The following is a 19,803-nucleotide window of genomic DNA, read 5'->3' on the forward strand; positions in this document are numbered from 1 at the left end:
GCTGCCTTTGAAGTGAAGGACGCCAACTTCCCTTTAAGGGGACCCCGGTCTGTGCTCTTCTAAAGCCAGTACTTACCTCTATCTTAGAATTAAGTAGAATGTGTTGTCTTTGTTTACTTGTCGGTCCCCAGTTGACTGTGGCCACCATTAATATCACCAGAGCCTAGAAGTGTGTCTAGATATATCAGGGCACAGTAAACATTCGTCGAATGGATGGATGGATGGATGGTTGGGTGGATAAATGAATAAGTGAATCAGTCTGTCAAAGCTAACGGGGGTCCAAGACCCATGAACTATATTATATTCATCTGCTGTCTTTGATGTAATAAACAGAACTCAACCAGAGATGACCTTTTCTAATTATCTGGATTTATTATAGAATTACTCAACATAGCAAAGAAATATCCAACATAAAAGCATTTAACCTCTCATGACTAAACCTTTCTCCTTATTAATACTTACTTACACACCACAGGTAAAAGGTCACAGTACCCTAACCTTGAGGTGGTGCCTCTCCTGGCCCACTAGTTGCCTTGTGGGTACGGACGCTGTCACTGTCCTGGCTGCTGCTAAACTGTCAGTGTGGATTGGATCTGGCATGAGCGTTCTTGTCAGAACAAGTTCCAGACCTCTAGCCAGAGACTGGCTGCAACATTAGGAGAGGGGAGGGTCAGCAGTCCCCTGCGGTGGGAGCTGTACAAGCTCAGGACCCTCACGCTCTGTAGTGGGGGCTTCCCTACTGTGATTGGCTCCCCTAGGAGTGTTACCTTTGCTATGATTGGATGTATGCAAATTAGCAAACTCTGATGTGTTGATCCTAAATGTAATTAGTGTAAATGCCAGCTCTGCTACCCTCATCCAATTGGCTGTAGAGTTTGGGGGGATATGCAAATGAGATAACCCGAACATTGTTGCTGTTTACATGTGGTGGCTCTCATTGGGACACAGGCAGTCCTCATGTGCTGGTGATGATACAGTGCTAGGGCCAGAACCAGGGTTTCTGTTTCTAATTCTTCTATTTATCTTCTATGTGTAGGATAGGAACAGGCCCCAGAGAGGCTGGGGTTTTAGACCCAGACAGGACATGGACATGTCTCGGAGATCTTTGGCCCATACCTAGAATTATTTGTATAACAATTCTAATTCTAAGACCTGCCATGATTCCCACATACCAGTCACTATACTCATGCCTGTCAACATAGTACTTAATGGTCACAAGAAGCCTGCAACTAGGTATTATTACCCCCCTTTAAAGTGAGGAAACTGAAGTTTAGAAAGGTGACATAACTTGTCCAGAGTCATACAGAGCCCATTGTGTAAATAAGAAACCATACTAAATTTCATCAGATCAGTGGTGATAACTGCCAGGGATGTGAAAACGGGTATAAAACAAACTTTAAAAAGCAACTATTCCTTGGCTTTTTACTCTATGACTTGGGGAAGGTAGCAAAGATAGTGTTTATTCAGTTTTGCCTATTCAACACCTGCAGACAGCATGTAAGACATTGGTGTTTGGGGTTAGCTGTGTCTGAGAATTCTGGGCTTATTTCCAGGCCTCCAGAAGCACAAACTTTTCCAGCTTCCACACTGTCCAGGGCTCTGACCCAAGACCCGCGTCGTGAGTCGGGCCACAGAAAAGGACCAGATGGAATGCATATGTGCCCAGACCTTTCCTTCTAGGTGACTAAGATACATTACCTGTAGTCACAGCCCGGCAAGGACAGGAGCATCCTTCGGGGGTAGAGGTTCTTCACCAGAAGCTGTCAACTATTGCTAGATTCCAAGCATGAGTACTCTTTTTTTTTTTTTTTTTAAGGAAGATTAGCCTTGAGCTAACTACTGCCAATCCTCCTCTTTTTGCTGAGGAAGACTGGCCCTGAGCTAACGTCCATGCCCATCTTCCTCCACTTTATATGTGGGACGCCTACCACAGCATGGCATGCCAAGCGGTGCCATATCTGCACCCGGGATCCGAACCAGTGAACCCTGGGCCACCGAGAAGCGGAATGTGTGCATTTAACCGCTGCGCCACCAGGCTGGCCTGGCATGAGCACTCTTTATTTTTCTGCAAACTCTAACTGTCTGGTGTGTATTTAAAAGAAGTTCATTTCTGTCCCAGTAGATTTTTCAGCTTGTGTATTGTGTCAGATGCTGACATGTGCTTCTTTCCTGCTTCATGTTTCTCTGTGGCACGGATCATCATCTGGCATACTCTAGGTTGATCATTTATTAGTTTAGTGTCTGTCTCCATCCCCTGGAACGTAAGCTCCATGAGTGCAGGAATATCTCTTTAGTTTGTTACTAAATCCCTAGTCGGGGCCGGGCAGTGGCACAGCAGTTAAGTGCGCACGTTCCACTTAAGCGGCACGGGGTTCGCTGGTTCGGATCCCAGGTGCAGACATGGCACTGCTTGTCAAGCCATGCTGTGGCAGGCATCCCACATATAAAGTAGAGGAAGATGGGCATGGATGTTAGCTCAGGGCCAGTCTTCCTCAGCAAAAAAAAAAGGGGGCGAGGATTAGCTGATGTTAGCTCAGGGCTAATCTTCCTTGGAAAAAATAAATAAAAATAAAGAAATCCCTAGTGATCAAACCAGGACTTGGCACAGTTAGGCTCTGAGCAAATATTTATGAGTAATAATGATGGATGGATGGAGATATATATATGGATACATGGCTGGCTGGATGGACTGACGGATGGATGGGCAGGTGGACGGATAGATAGGTCCTACTGACTGAAAATTTACGATGAAATTGCAGTAATTAAGATAGTATGGGTATTTGCATAGGAATAGAAAACTAGACCAATGGAATAAAGTCTAGAGCCTCAAAATAGACGATACTGATTGAATACTTTGTACACCATAAATACATCATTACAAATCAACACAGAAATCATAGGCTAAGCTATAAATAGTATGAGGACAATGCATATCTATACAGAAAATTTATTGAATCCTACCTGACATCTGTAAAGAATATCAATTCCAAGTGGATTAAAGGCATAACTTTAAAAATTTGAGAAGGAACCATAAGAGAATGTCTTTATGGCCCAGGAGAGGAATGGATTTATTGAATAAAACAAAAAAGCACATACTTTAAGGGAAGTACTAATATATTTTATTATATTAAAATTTAAAAAGTTTTATATGTAGCTATAAACAAAATAAAAAGACAAGCTTTGGACTAGGAAAAATAGTTGCAACACATATAATTGCAAAAGGGTTGTATCTAAAGTACACGAATTAGTATATAGAACATCATTATAACAAATCCTTATGGACCACTATGTATCTTGATCAAATTACAATTTTACCATTTTCTTCCCATGTTTACTGCTTCTTCCCGTGGCTTGTGCCCACACCAATTTTAGGACTTTGCTAACTGTCACCTTCCTGGTAAGGTCTTTCCTAACTACCCTATTTAACATCAAACTTCGGCCCCAGCCCTCTTGATTCACCTTCTCTGCTGCTGGGCTCTCCGTGACACACACGACCTTCTGCCACACTGGGTATTTTAGTTTCTCATTTGCTTAGTGTGTCTCGTCTCCCTCCTATAACAACTCGATAGAAAAATGGGCATATAGAAAGCAGAAGAAGAAACCTAATATAAAAATATAAAATAAAATAGAAATAATAAAACGACGCTTGATCTTACTTGTAATTAGAGAAATGCTGGCTAAAATACAAGATATTTGATATCCATCAGGTTGGAAACACGTTAAAGTCTGATAATACCAAATGTTGGTAATCATATGAACTGATGCTGGATTAGCATTAAATGCTACTGCCACTTTCTCAAGCAATTTGTCACATCTAATAACTTTGAAGATGTATCTACTCAATGGCCCAGCAAGTCCATAGAGAAATCCCACACAGATGTGCCCAAGGAATACAACAATGTCCATTGAAGCACTACTTATATTCTTAGAATTTGCAAACAGCCCAAATGTCCATCAATGTGAATGCTTAAGTCAGAATATAAACATATTGTAAAATACTATCTAAATGTTAAAATGAAAGAATTTAAGCTAATTCTATCAAAGTGGCAAAAATCTTTAAATATAGTTAACAAAATAAGCAGGCCTCAGATGGATGCCTACAGTGAGATACCATTTAACCAAAATTTTAAAACATGCAAAACAGTGCTATACATTGTTTATGGATGCAATTATGTATTCGAAGTAGAAAAACATGTGTGACCATTTAGGAGAATAGTTATCTTTGTGGAATTAGGAAGGAATTCAAGGGATAACTTGCTTATATCTATAATGTTTTATTTTAAAAAGAAAAGATTTGAAGCAAATATGGCAGAATAATATCTGACCAGGCTGGGTGGTAGTACATAGGTTTTGCTTATAATTATGTCTATATTCAACTTTATGCTTGAAATATTTAATAAGAAAAGGAATAGGAGGGGACTTAAGTGTGTCTACCAGGGAGTAAAGTTAAAGCCACAGCATATCAAATAAAATGGTGTGACATAGCAAAATTGTGCATTGAATGTTGTCGTGAGTCAAAGAGTGGGCGCAAACCCAGCGTCAGTGACTTTTTTCATAATGATTGATGAGAGTAGGCTCTGGAACCAGACATTCTTGGTTTAAATCTCGACTCAGACACCTAGTAACTGTTTAGAAGCGGGCATCAGTTTCCTCATCTTTAAAGTGGAAAAATAAGATAAAATAGAGAAGAGAAAAACAATAGAGAGAATCAACAAAACCAAGAGTTGGTTCTTCAAAAAGATAATGAAATTTACAACCTTTAGTAGACTGATTAAGAAAAAGAGGGAAGACTCAAGTAACTAAAATCAGAAGTGAAAGAAGGCACGTAGCTACTGATAGTAGAAAAATGAAGAGGATTATAAAGTGGAAAAATAGTACCTCCCCATAACAAATATTATGAGGATGAAATGAGATAATATCTGCACAGAGCTTAGCATACTTCATTGCACATAGTAAAAAGGAGGCTAGTGTATGTTTAAGAACTCCAGGTCTTAGTGTAAACAGGCGTGAGCTTGAAGCCTGTTTTGGATGCCATGCGTTCTCTTATTTTATTTGTTTTTTGCAATAACCTTATCAGGTTGGCATTATTATTATCTCATTTTATATGTAAGAAAACGGAGCCTTAGAGACGTCACATAACTAGCCCAAGATTGCCCAGCCCTTGAAAGACAAAGACGGGATTCAAACCAGATCTACCACGACAGAAATATAACTGTAATTTAATATCCTGGCTATATTTCACAAGTTTTACAATAAACTAGATTGAATTGGTATAAAAATCTTACAATAATCTATCCTGTAGCGTTTTTTTCCCCTTTAGTAAGGAGTCAACCAGCTACTGCTGATTGAAACTAATAACAAGTTATCTACTTAGTTTATGCATGTGTAACTCCAAACATGTAAAATAACTGGGTTGCTGTAATGGGATATTGTTACTAAATAAATATTCCTGCGTTAAACAGATTCTTGGTCTTGGAATACATCAGAAGATCAGTAGGCTGGGATATTCCATTATGTTGAGTTTTTTTGTAGTTGCTTTAACCGTAGGCTCTTTTTTCTCAGTTTCACTGTCTTCTCTGAAAAATTGCTCTCTCTGCTTTCCATCTTTTTCTATCTTCTGTGAATCCAAATGGAACGTAACTTTCACTGTCACTGATTATTTTGAATGAGGAATTTTCTTAATGTAATTTTTGTCGTCAGTTCCATTTATTAAGTGTTTTGTTCGTTCATTCACTCACTCACGCACTCTTTCTTTTATGCAGCAACATTGATTGAGTGATGCCTATGAGCTCAACTCTGGGCTAGATTCACGGGAAGCAAGGGTTAATAAGGCACGATAGCTTCCTCAGGAGTCACAGCTAGAGGGAGGCGGAGATGGAAATGGACAATCCAGTGCACTGTTACCTTCAGAATGGAGTTGCTGCTGGGGGAGCATGGATCGCGTAGTCCCCAGTCAAAGAGGCGGTCCAGAAATGGTGATGCTGGAGTTGAACTTCTGTTTGTAGGTTTATTTTCTGTCTAGAAAAATAATGCGTGGACCTTTGTAGAAAATTTGGAATGCTTGAAGAAACAAGAGAAGAATAGCCTATAATCATACTGCAAAGAGATAACCACTGTTAACAATGGCATATTTTTGAAGACCAACTTCTACATGGATGAGCTCAAACTTTGTAAATAATTTTGTTATATTTTCTCATAACCTGAAAATTTTAAGGATTATTTTTATATGTGCATAACATTAGTCTGTGTAGAGATACTAACATTCACTTTATCATTCCTCTATTGGTTGTTTCCCTCCTACAAATAACACCGTGATGACAATCTTTGTGCACATGAGGACCTGCATTCATGATTGTTTCCTCGAGAAGGAATCCGGAAGGTGAATTACAGGTTAAAGGGTGCGATCCCTTTTAAGACTCTTGACATTTGCTCCAATGCCTTATTCTTTACTGATCTAAAGGCAAGAGGTCAAGACTTTGAGTCAGACAAATTACAAATATGGGGAAGTTCTTTAAAAATTCTTACACGGTTCTGTGTATGTGTAGATATGTGTGTGAGTGTGTGCACACACCTGTGTCCCAGAAAGAGACACCCACAGACACACACACACATATCCTGACTCCCTCCTACCTAAGAAGTATTGTGTACCACTTCTTGCCCAGTACTTACAATGAGCTGTATTCGTTGATTTTTTTGTTGGTGGTGTTTTGTTTTATCCATTTCCGTATTTCCAGTGCCTGGCGTATGGTAGGAACTTAGTAAATATTTCTTGAATGAAAGAGAGCGAAGACAAACAAGACCATTAAATAATTTTTTTTAATATCACGTTTTATTTGTTTTCAGCATTCGGCAAGACATGATGGTGAACCTGGTGCTGAGTCTTCATGACTGAAGGGCCCTTTTGCACAACACAGAGGTAAATATTTGAGGCCAGTTGTCTTTCCAATATGAGGAAACTCTTTCTTTTTGGGAAAATTGCTTACCAGCGTCTCTGGGTCCTCTTGAAGCAATGACCTTTGTGCTTGCTATGCCTCCTTAAAACATCCTACAGGGTTCATGGAGCCTTTGGGAATTGGTGCTTAGTGTGGCTTTTCTCTGTCTACTTTGTGTTTGTGGTTAGAGAAAGAATATTGATTCTCTTTCTTCTTTTCTTCAAGAAGCTACTAAATGTCATTAGGAGCCTTAAGTTTTCCTGCCCGGATTTTAGCATCTGCTAATAGCTTGTCTCAGATTGGTTTGATTTTAAACACAACTACGTTAGCTCTCCCTTCTCAAATTCCCCTGTATCAATGTATTTACCGACAGAAGGAACCATCCGCAATTGTGAAAACTAACGTGAAATCTTACCATATGTAAGATAAATGTTTCCACATAGGAAACAGACTTGGAGATTTACGAGCTCAAGGGGTAGGTACTATTATTTTGAGGTCCTAAACTTTCAAATGATGGCGACACTGAATTATGTACTTCATACGGCCAGCCAGGAAGACACAATTGAAAATGCCTCTTCTTTTGACAAATTAGAAGCATTCATTCCAATATCTATTTCTTGTTTACCAGGGATAATACTGAATGAATCACAGACTGGTGGATGGATGTCCCTTCCTCACACTCTTAATTAGCAGCACTGCCTATTAGGAGGAACGGAGTGCTGCTTTCTTGCCATAGATTACCCCCAACCCCCCTGAAATGGAATAGAAATCTTATTCTCCACAAGGTAATATTCATCTTTTCCCCAGCCAGACAAGCATAGAAAATTAAACAATGGTCCGTTAAAAAGCCTAGATAATGTATTTATCATTTCCAGTTTATGTGAGTTTGCAAGGCAAATACGAATGGGAGCTATTTGTTATGGGACCTTGGGGAACAGCAGGACTGGAGAGGGAGCTGGGAGGCTGGAGGATCTGAGACTTGTGAAAATTCATTAGAAATATGAGGAGCTATTGGGGACAGAGGAAATTAATTACTCCGAGGGACTCAAATGTCACTACTCATTTAAGTGCCCTGGTGAGGAGGCTGAGAAACCTGTTTTCTGAGGGTTGCCATAGTGGAGCAGCCTGGGAGCTGGGCTTCCTCAACTGTCAGGTTTTGTATTTCCTTGCTGACTTTTTGACACATTAACCTGGCTTGTGCCCTGGCCTCCTCTAATGAGAAGAGTTAAATGAGAAGTGGGGGTGGGGCGGGGGAGCGCTCTCCCCGGTAGCTGGCCGGGTTATTCAGACAGCTCACTGGGCACGTAAGTGACTGGGACCTGGGGGAAGCTGGTAATCTGCCACCACGGAGAGAAGGGGCTGAGCATTTGCAGCTGGTCTGAGTTTGGTCTTTTATTATTGCTTTTCCATCCGCAAAGCTATTCTCTGAGGTGGAGTGAATTTGGGAAGACAAATTAAGGTTTTCTACCCAAGGAGGACTGGGGAGTAGTAGCTTCTGAAAACAGTGATCTTTTCCAGATTGCCTGTCTAATAAATCTCTCTAATGCATTCGGCCTATAGACAGAGGCGGAAAATATATAGATGTGATGACTTAAAAGTTTAAAATCAGCAAGCATCCAGAGTAATGGAGTAAAAGCTCTCTCAGACGTGTACCTCACCTGGACTCAGGAATTCAAGGTTTTATTCTGAACTCTGCCACTAACCAGCTGTGAGACCCTGCACGAGCCACCATAGTGCGCCAAGCTTTTGTTGTATTATTTATAAAGTGGTAACAATAATATGTATCTTCTGTAATTGTTAAGACTGACGTGCCCAGAAGAGCTTTGAAGGGTGGAAATCACGTGCAGGTGTGTGGTGGCTGTATCCCCTACTGGTATGTTCTGGTTTAAACGTCTTGGTTTTTAAAGAGTGAGACAGCTCAGTGGTCTGTGTTCTGACCTGGGTCAAAGTTGAGGGGCTCTGCAGGATTCTCCTGGCTTGTTTGGTTAGGAAGGGTGAATCAACAAGCCAAAGAAGGAGGAACAAATGTGACCCTGACGACTGCTTTTGGGAGAGACTATTCATGAGATTTGAAAAACAAGGAAAGTGAAATATAGCTTTGGAGGGAGCTGGAGCCCTGGATGTTCACGTCACTTCTCCTTAGGGAGCAGTCCTAAGGGGCACCACTTCTCCAGTTTGAAACGATCCTATCCCTTTGAAGTGGAGACAGATCATGCATTGAAGGCAGTGGAGGAGATGTCTGAAGATTCTTCATCTATTCCTAGAAAGGGATGATGAGGAAATAAACTAGGCCAGGGTCAGTGTGGACAGAGAAGAAGAGAGAACTTTGAGGAGTTCTGGAAAGGAAGGAATATCAGGCTTTTCTGTAGGCAGGATGTTGTGTGGTAGAGAGGGAGCAGTGCGGCGACTCTCAGCTGTAGTGTTCCCGAGGCACTTGTCATGCCATTAGTGGAATGTGAAAAAAGCAGGATGCAGTCCCTCCGGCCAAGGAGCCCAGAAAGGTAAACAGTTAATTATCATACAGAACAGACAGAAAGAAGCCCAGAGGAGCAATGCTAGGAACTGGGCTGTGATGGAAGATGCTACTGAGCTGGACCTCAAGGGATAGGCAGCTCTGGGCTGGGTGAGAAGGGGTTGGAGACGAAATGATCCACAGACCAGCCAGTCACAGCATACTGAACAACAGTCACTCAGTTCCACAGTGAAGATGCAGGTCTGAGAGCCACGCACTTGGCCATTACACTTCTTCAGCAACCAGAGTCTTGTACACCAGCATGTACTCAGTGATTTTCAAAGGCTTCCGTGCTGTCATTGTCTTCTGGAAAGAGACTTGAAGGACTGCCTGCCTGTCCTCACTAGCTAACCTGTAGTGGCCTAGGATCTGACCTGTCCTGAGAATGCTCAGAAGTCACCCTGGGGGACCCAATTCTGAATAGTTGCTAAAGTCAGATCCCCATTCCTTGGTGTTCTTTTGAGCCTTTTTGTCACTTACCTTCTAAAATTGATTGAATGTCAGCATTCAGCGTAACTGAGCTGTTGGCTATCTACTTATTGTATTGATTCGATGTGCCCACTTTTGTATTCATTTGTATTCATGTTCAGTCAGCACAGGTGAGACTCATGCCTTGCCATCTGAGTAGTGAGACAGCAATAAGACACGAAAAGCTGTTTTTGCTCGTCTTCCTTCCTTTCTCCCCCCTTCTTGAATTCATCCCTTTAATGCCTCCTTATCTGTTTTTATTTTCCCAGATTCTCTGTTTACCCCTCTATTTTCCCTCTTTCTTTTGATAGAATCACACGTTCTCCAACTTGGAAGGAAGTAGGAGATTCCAGACACCACAGAGCTCCACTGTCAAAACTTTGAGAGAGTTCTTAACCATGTAGTAATTCCCCTTGTCTGTTGTTTTTGGTGGTGGTGGCAGCTGTGTTGCTTTCCAAAGCTGAATGTCTTGGATTAAAATCTCTGCTCCAACTGTCTGGCATTGAGCAAATCAATCTCTTTACATTTCAATGTTCACATCCGTACAATTAAGGTAACCGTAATACTTTCCATGCAGGATTGTTGTAGGAATTTAATGAGAGTGGGCATGTGGAAGGGTCGAGCACATTATATATTCTCAATGAATAATGTTAGCTATTATTGTTGCTTATAATAATAATCCATGCTATTATAAATCCTTGAAATGCAAAAGGCAGATGTGTTGATCTTTGGCAGAAAGGAAGGGAAAAGCTGAGAAGACTCTTTCCCACTCTTTGGCTGGTCTTAGAAATTGGAAATCCTTAGGGACAGAGGCATCGAAAGCAGCAGAGTCTGCAAGTGCACAGGCAGCCCTCCCTGGCTGGAGTGTGGCCTGGGTGCTGAACACTCAGAAGTCCTGATGGCTTTCCTGAGCTACTTCTGGAGAGCATCTGAGTCAACCCTTCTCCAGATCCAGGATTCCTTCCCAGAGAGTATAGTGGCTTTGTAATCTGTCAACTTGGCTAGACGGAATTACAATACCCGACGTTCAGTTTCTTGTATGTTTCTAGTTAGGGTGGGTAAAAGAGGGGATACCTGGCAGATTTGGAGGATGGAAGGGAAGCAGCAGCCACTTTGCAGCTCACAAGTTATTGCTGATCTGCTGACTCACCTAGTTGGCAGGAAGCAGCATCTGGGCCTGTGGGGCTGCCTGCCTTTCCCGAATCCTCCTCCAGGTTCTCTAGCTCCTCACCCAGATGTGTGTGTTGAGCTACTTGAGAAAAGGCCCCGGCTGCCGCAGGTCATCCACGTTGGCAAGCCGGGATGCTGTAAAGCCAACGTTCTAGTTAGTTCTCATGGGGTTTCAGCTCATCGTTGCAGGTTGCAGGCTGCTCCTGATTTCTCCCATTATTTATATTCCTCTTCCCTTCCTAACTGCCTGACAAGTGGACTGCAAGCTCCAGCATCAAACGTGAGACAACAGACTTTAGACTGCTTAACCATTCCCAAGATTGCATAAGGCCAAATCCTTCTACTAAATAAATAAGATATATATAAATATGTATATATAATATATATAAAGTATTCATTTGTTTATTAGAGGAACAGAACAAAGCACTAGGAGATTATATGTGTGTATATGTATGTATGTGTACATATATGTGCACACATGTACACACGCACAATCTACTACTGGTTGTTCCTCTCATCTCTAAACCCTCTTTCACCTCTCACTGCCGTGACTTCACCCAATGCAATTTTTACTCTCCAGTTTCTCACCTTTTTGAGCTTCAGAATCAGACTCTTAATGAAATTAACCCCACAAATATGAATATACTAGAGAGGCCTTTCTAGCCATTCCGTTTCCTCAGACCTATCTTCATCTTCTCTGTGCCTTTTGAAAATAATACCTTGATTCTGAGTGTTTACAAGGTACAATGCGATATAGTGGGAGTGGAGGGAGGCACGGAGTTTGGAATCAGAAGACCTGTTTGTACCCTGCCACTACAGATTGCCGACTCCGTCTCCTGGTTGTTTAGCTGCTGGAGCCTCAGTGCTCTCAGCTGTAAGATGGGCGCGCTAACAGCTGACCTGCCTGTGCTCAGCCTCCCAGGAGTCCAGTGACACCTGAGCAGCTCTAGATGTCTGAGGCCCTTCATACTGGAATCCATCCTCCCAGTCTCAGATTAGCTCACACCTAGGTAGGAAAAGGACAATTTTGATTTGATGTTATACTTTAGAATTCATAGTAAAAGCAACAAATCAGGACACACTATTTTTCAATGAAAAGTAATATCTTGAAACAGTAATAACTAAATTCTTATCCTTTTCAGGGTCTACCATACTATCTTTTTGCCTAAATTATTTCTTGAAAAAGATTTAAGTTGAAGAAATTGAGTGTATAGTGGTTCCTTTTAAAATGGGTATATCTATCAAAATTACTTATAAATCAAAAATATTACAGAGCTGACCAAAAAAGGGCAAAACGCTTAAATATTAAAGGATGACTAAGAATTCTCTTACCTGAAGCAGAGTTTAAAACTAACAAAAAAAGCAAATACAGAAAGTAGAACATGACAAAACAACCTAATCTAGAGCCGACCACAAAAGGGAGTTAAAAGCTAAGCTGAGGGGACTTTTAAAAAGTGACACAACCAAATGACGAAATTAAATATATACAAATGAAACTTTTATGAATGGATAATACAGATGTCCATTCAAAGAAAAGAGCCTCTGTCCTCTCTGGCAGACGAGGGTCTCCGTGTGCGTAGAAGAGGTGATTCTGGGAACATCCTATTCTTAAGTGTGACCTCGGCGCCCAGTTGTGAGCTCACAGACCTGGTTAGAAAAATCTCTGTAATTGGCAGGTATACGGCTCCTAGACGAAGATGTGGAGGATACAGGTGACAGCTGAAATCCACATTTATGACCAAGCCTCAGCCTGCTCTGCTGCACACATTTATCATTGAACAACAGCCAGAGCTGAAGCGATAGCTGGCTTACCCTCCCCCTCTGCATGCGCGCGCACACGCACACATGCACACACTCTGCCTCTCTCACAAAGCTCAAATGAATGCTGTAGCACGATGCCTGGCACATGGTAGGTCCTCCAAAAACATTTGGTGGATGGGTGCATGTACTAATGAATCGCCAAGGAACTCCAGGGGAAAGTCGACAAATATCAGTAGACGATACAACAGCATCCTGGACAAAATGAAATGGGAAAAATTGCCCGGGAGAATTATTTTACTGAAGATTTAACACGTTGATGTTCATAATACCTCACCTGCCAAAGGTATCCTATTCAAAATGAATGAAGCAACGGAACAGGATTAAATTGGCACAGCTGGAGGAGGTCTGCCTGCGTGTGAAGAGCTGAATGTTATCTCCAGGCAACGGATGGAGTCGTAACATGAGAATTCTTATTTTTAGTGTTGGGGAGAAAATGAATTTGAACCAGAGTCACCTAGGCTTGATCAGAGATTGGGGCTTGAGGAAGGGAGTGGATAAATAATAGAGGGGAGGTCTGTGGAGGGAGATCCTGTTATTTCAGAGTAGCACCAGAAAGCGTAATGACGTTTGCTAGGGCATCTGGTCAACCCAGGCCCCCACTGCTTGGGACAAGCAACATCAGCGTAGGCGCCTAAGTGTTAGGGAATCAGCATCCCACAGGTGAAGAAGACCAGCAACCTTCCTGTGTGGACAGGTCTGCATCCTTTGGGGAATAGGGAGTTTCTTTGTGAAATTAGTGTGTATGATATCTTATAGTTGTCTGTTTGCATTTTCTCTCACTCTCTATGTTCTCCTATGGTGCTAGGACCATGGATTTTTTGGGTTTTGTCTCTTCTGCATCTTTATTTATAGCACCTAGCTCTGAGAATTTTTTAAAAATCACCAAGCACTCTCATATGCTAATGATGGTAAACCTCACCCCAAACATGTAAGAAGCCATTGTTAGCCACATTTATAGGTAAAGAAGGAGAGAATCAGAGAGGTGGAGCAGTGTGCTTGAAGTCCCACAGCTGATGGATTGCTGAAGCAGCACTTGAACCCAGACCTGTCTGGATAAAATTTGTAATCTGTCCACTCTTCCCCTAAGCCTCAGAGCCTACAATTGAGCAGGTGCTCCCTAAAGCTTTCTTGGAAGGAAGGAGGGAAAGAAAGAGGCATGATAGGTTATGAGAGGGTAGAGAAGATTTGAATACAAATCACCAGACCTTCAGAAGATCAGCTCTGAAGAGATGATAGACAAATGTGTCTGACACAGTATTATTCAGAGATTCTGCTGGGTGGAATGAGCCTCAGAGAGGGAACTTGGAGAGAGTTACACCAGGAGACTTTGGGATTCGTCCACAGAAACTTAGCCCAGGTCAAGTGTAAGAAAGTCAGATCGAAGTTGGGAAAGTGAATAAGAATCTTGGGACAAGCAGAAAGCCCTGCTGGAAGGCTCTTCTGCAAAGAACTGACCCCATCCCATTCATCACCTCCTCCCCCAGGAGGTTTGCTAATTTGTCCCTGTAGCAACCTTAGAGGAAGTTATTATTACCATGTTTTAGGGATGAGAAAGTTAAGACTCAAATTAAGAGTTTCGTAGAACTCGCTAATGCCAGGAGTGATTCTGAATGCAAGTTACCAGGAGTAAGATACCCGGCACCAGATACTGAGGGAGTGTCCAATTTGCTGCAAGATGCTTCTTCCAAAAGAAACTTCCATAGGAATTTTGTCTGACAGCTGATTTTAAGCCAAGCATGTCTCTTCCTGTAAGCATTACCAGGGGAAATAAAAAGACCATCCAGAGCTTGTGTGCCCCTAGATTTTTCACCTTTCTGTGTTTAACACGTGGCTCTAATGTTACTCTAATGCTGGTGTCTTTATTTATCAGTGTCTCTTAGTGAGGGACCTGAGTTCTGGGTGTCCCGTTGAAGGTAATGCTGCCAGATGGCTCACAAATTAGGTTCAATAAAGCATAGTCATTCCTCTCTTTTAGCGAGTTCTTGGTGCAGCACCCATTTACCTTGCCTGATATCCTATTGGAGTTGTTAAATCCTAAACATGGATCGACTGGAACAGGGGAATAGGCTATGGGGGTGCAGTGAGCTGTAGAAGTGGACAGAGCGTCCCCTTCGGAACTGGAAACCTGACTGAAGGTTCACATTCCACTTGTTGGCTGTGTGGGGACTTGGTTTCTTGTGTCTCCCTCTCGATCATTTAGCCTCAATTCCTCCACCTGTTAAAACGGGAATCAGAGGTGATTCTGAAGAGCAACTGGTAAGACTTTAAAGATCTTTAATCTGGCCCTGGACTAACTTCCCAGCCTCATCTGTAGAATCCTCTTTCCCATCCCGCCCTTTCAACGTACACACACCCTTGGATTTATTTTCCAGCCACACTGGATTGCCTAAGGGCTCTTTCCTGAATGTATCAGCTCTTTTCACACCGTTTCTTCTACCTGGAATCTCCTCTCTTGCCTTTACTACTTGGCGAATGCCTGCTATTCTTCAAACCCCTTCCAATGGCCCCTTCCCTGGCTGTTTTGGTGCCTTCCTCAGTTACCAGGCAGGTTCCTCCAGAGCATGAGATGTATCTTTAATCCCTATGGATTAGGAAATGGGCAATAATCCTGAACTATCGCCCCCTCTCTCCAGCAATGCAGGTTATTGAGATGAGGGTACAACGAAGCTGAGATGTAATGATGAGAACTGGATCCAAACCAAGAGCAGCAAGAGAAAGATGGGTTTTGTGCCAGGGTCTGGAGAAGAGGGTGGCTTGGTCACCATTTCAGAGGACATGTTTTCTCAGCAGGTCTCAGCCATGTGATCTGACACCCCTCACCCAGTACTGCTGAAAATGTGTACTTCGTAAAAAAGAAAATAATATGAACACTGATTTTTATCTCCTCATTTAACTCTAATAAAGTCATCGCACATGATTTATTGTTGTTATTAATGAAAAGTAACAAAAATGTGATGCTTTTGTAAGCAACTTTTTGATTGTTTATGTATTCATGAATTTTAATTTTAAAACTAATCTAAACATGTTACATGGAGTTTAGGAATTAGAGAGAAGACAAAAAAATAACCACGATTCATCATTTGGGCATATTTCTTTCAGTCTTTATATAGACATATTTTATATGACTGTTATCAGATTATACATATAAATATAAAGCCTAGTTTGTTTGTTTCACTGTATCATGAGCATTTTTCAATGGAGCTGGACACTGTCAGTATCAGTCACTTTAAATGACTGAGTATGTTCTGTTGAGTAAATGGGCTATTATTGGATAGATCCACTATAATTCATTTAGTCATTTCCCTATTGTTGGAGATTGGTTTCCTTGCAATATTTTACTTTTGTCAGTAATATATGAAGATGCCTTTATAACACAAAGATTTTCCATTCTTTGGGTTTATTTCCCTAAAATGACTCTGAGACGTATTGTTAATTTGTAAACACATCCCTTATTAAAAACATTCAATGCCCACTCACACCTTTGCTCTCTCCAAGGTAGAAGCTAATCCTTGCTCCTTAATAAGGAAATTTGAAGACCTACATGCCCTGGCCCTTGTCTAAGTCCCAGCATCGTCTGTGTCACTCCCTACGTCTCATTTTCCCCCAACCCCGTGACTTGCCTGTGGTTCTAGGACATACCAAGCTGTCCTTTCAGCTCTGTGTGGTGCTCAGGCTAGCCCTGCCACCTCATCCACCCCTACACACACCATACATATACCAACCTTTGGCTCAAACTCATATCAGATGGTACCTCCTCTGGGAAGCCTTTGTTAGCTCCAGCAAGATGAGTTAGGCACCCTTCCTCTGGGGTTCTGTGACTTCCTGTGCATACCCCTGTCATCAGGCTCATCACACTCTGCTGAAAATACATGACTCGCTGAAGCTGGGGAATGTATCTTTTTCATTGTTTCCCCAGTTGCTAGCACAGTACTCAACACATGGTTAAGGGTACAATAGCTGACAAGAAAACCTATCAATAGATTTGGCAACTGGTATATCCCTGAAATATGCTATGGAAAGAGTAAAATACTCTATTTGCAAATTATTGACAGACAGTAGGTATCTCCTTTTATCTCATTTTAAAATAGCATGATATATTAGTAAAGCACAAAGAGGAGAGAGATTATAAGTGGGTTTGCTGTAAAGAAACTGAATACTGAAGGATACCAAAGACCTTAATTGATTTATGCACATCCTTATAAATATGTGACATTTGATTGTTTAGAAATTTGGTCATGCTCTCGCATGGCTTTAAAAGCCATCTATATACTAGTGATTTCCACATTTTTATCTTCAACCTTATCACCCTCCTGAACTCAGGACTCATGACTCCATCTTCATCCTCAGCAACTCCATTGCATGTCTGCTAGGCAACTCCAACTTCAAAGATCCAGAACCAAACTGGTTGTCCACCTCAGCTATTCCTTCCACAACCTTCCCCATCGTAGTGAATGGCAACTCCAGCCTTCCAGGTGTTCAGCAAAGACCCCGCAATCACCTTTGACACCCCTTTCTTTCATACTCCATGTCCTGTCCACAAGCACATTTTGCTGGCTCTACCTTCAAACTATGTTCAGAATTCAGCCACTTTTCACCACATTCTCTACTGCTATTGCCCTGGTCTGAGCAGCTGTCATCATTTCCTTGGAATGTTTTTTTAACACACAGGTTCTTTTTTTAAGATTGGCACCTGAGCTAACATCTGTTGCCAATCTTCTTTTTTTTTCCTTTCTTCTTCTCCCCAAAGCCCCCCAATACATATTCTAGTTGTAGGTCCTTCTAGTTCTTCTTTGTGGGACACCACTTCAGCATGGCTTTGTGAGCAGTGCTAAGTCCACGCCCAGGATCCAAACTGGCGAAACCCCAGGCCGCTGAAATGGAGCACGAGAGCTTAACCACTTGACCACAAGGCCGGCCCTTTTCCTGGATTTTTATAATAACTCATTTCTCAACTTTCAACCTTGCTGCCATATTTTACACACAAAAGTGAAGGTGCCCTTTCAAAAGTCCTTGCTTAAAGCCTTCTAAGGGCTGCCATCTTGAATTCCTTACCTAGAGTATTAGGTTACTCAGGCTGCCATGACGAAATACCACAAACTAGGTGGCTCAAACAGCAGACATTTATTTTGTCATAGTTCTAGGAGGTTAGAAGGTTAGAAGATTCAAGATCCAGGGGTCAGCCAATTTGGTTTCTGGTGAGGCCCCTCTTCCTGACTTGCAGATGACCTCCTTCTCACTGTGTCCTCACATGGCCTCTCCTCTGTGTGTAGAGGGAGAGCGAGAGCAAGCAAGAGCTCTTCTTGTAAGGGCACCAGTCCTATTGGATTAGGGCCCCACCCTTATGATCTCGTTTAACCTTAATTGCTTTCAGAAAGACCCTGTCTCCAAATACAGTCACATTGGGAATTGGGGCTTCAAAATATAAATTTGAGGGGACACAACAGAGGCAATAACACATGGCCTATAAATTCCCACGTGATCCGTGGCACTCTGCCGCCACCTCCCTCAGCTGTTCAAGCCAAACTGGGCTCCTTACAGATCCTTGAGCACACCCAACATGCTCCCATTGCAAGGGTCTAACGCTGACGGTCCCTCCACCTGGACCGTCTTCCAGAAATCTCCCTGGCTCACCTCCTGTCTCCTACAGGTCTCTGTTCAAATGCCATTTACTGGCTATTTCTTCCTTGGCACCTTTTATAAATAGCACAGCTGCCCCACCTCAGACATCCTCTTTACCTCACTTTACTTTTCTCTAAAGCATTTCCATTATCTGACTTTGTATATTTACTTGTTTATTTGTCTCTCCCTTTTCCTCTCTAGTGGTAGAATATAAGCTCCACGAGGGCAGGAATTTTATCCCTTTTTCTTTATGAGTGAATTACTGGCACTTAGAACAGTCTTGGCACACAGACGATGCACAATAAATATTTACTTAAGGAATGAATGAATAGAAGTTTCTTTCATATTCATTATCTTACTTCAACCTCAAATCAAACCTGGGAGACGGTGGGGTAGATATTTGCTCTATTTTTATGGCTGAGGAAAACTGATATTCATAAGAGTTAGGTTTCATGTATGTAGCGGTAATTTCATTTGCTAACTGCTTAATATCACCAAGGGATAATCGTACTGTTATACTTGCTTTCATTTAATCCTTGGAGTAATCCTAAAAGATTATATATTATTATCCCTATTTTAACACAATTACTTATGCCTTAGAAAGGTTCAATAAGTTGCCCAAGGGAATCGCTACTAAGTGACAGCCTAGATATGAACCCTAATCTGACTTCAAAGAGCTTGTTTTGATCTATGATTATAGTTCACTTCCTTGTAACACAACGCAGTGTGCCAGGGACTATGCTAAATCTTGCAATAACACTATGAAGGATGGACCACTCTTATCTTTAGTTTGCAGATGAGATAACTGAAGCCCACAGACATTAACTTGTCCAAGGCCACACCCACTGACCGAAGAGTCTGACTGTCAAGTGCCAGCCCCCTGCCTCAAAGAGCCACATCTTGAACCAAGCACTTCTTACTTTCCATTGCCCTGCCTTCATACACTAACTGCCTCAATTAACCCCTTAGGCCCAGGATGCCCCAACTATGACACATTTTTGAGTTTATATTTGCAATTTGACCTCAATAGACCCTTATGAAACAGAAAGCTTTGGCTGATGCAGCAAATTAATATGTCAATTAAAAATATTGACAAATGTTAGATGACCTAATCACTTTTAAAAGAAAGCATCTTCTCCTTGTTCAGTCTTTTCCAGGTTGGTGTGCTTCTTTGAACCTGTTCTCTTCCTCCTTGGATCCCTGGTAAGCGTGTGTGTGATTCGCTCTGCCCCTCTTCAGGACCTTGATGGCTTAGCTTAGGTTCAATAGTGGAGACGGATA

The 19,803-nt window shown here is 41.9% G+C and overlaps 1 protein-coding gene across 5 annotated transcripts in view; it reads left to right on the forward strand.

The window, feature by feature from the left end:
- The window catches only part of DAB1 (DAB adaptor protein 1), a 1,091,055-nt gene that overhangs the window by 522,393 nt on the left and 548,859 nt on the right, over nt 1–19,803 (forward strand). For all 5 annotated transcript variants that reach the window (XM_070609446.1, XM_070609447.1, XM_070609439.1 and 2 more), the window contains one exon: nt 6,844–6,916. The gene's annotated coding sequence lies outside the window, so the exon portion shown is untranslated. The remainder of the gene's footprint in view (nt 1–6,843; nt 6,917–19,803) is intronic.

The sequence above is a fragment of the Equus przewalskii genome, chromosome 2, assembly GCF_037783145.1.
Source record: "Equus przewalskii isolate Varuska chromosome 2, EquPr2, whole genome shotgun sequence".
Classification (NCBI taxonomy): domain Eukaryota; kingdom Metazoa; phylum Chordata; class Mammalia; order Perissodactyla; family Equidae; genus Equus; species Equus przewalskii.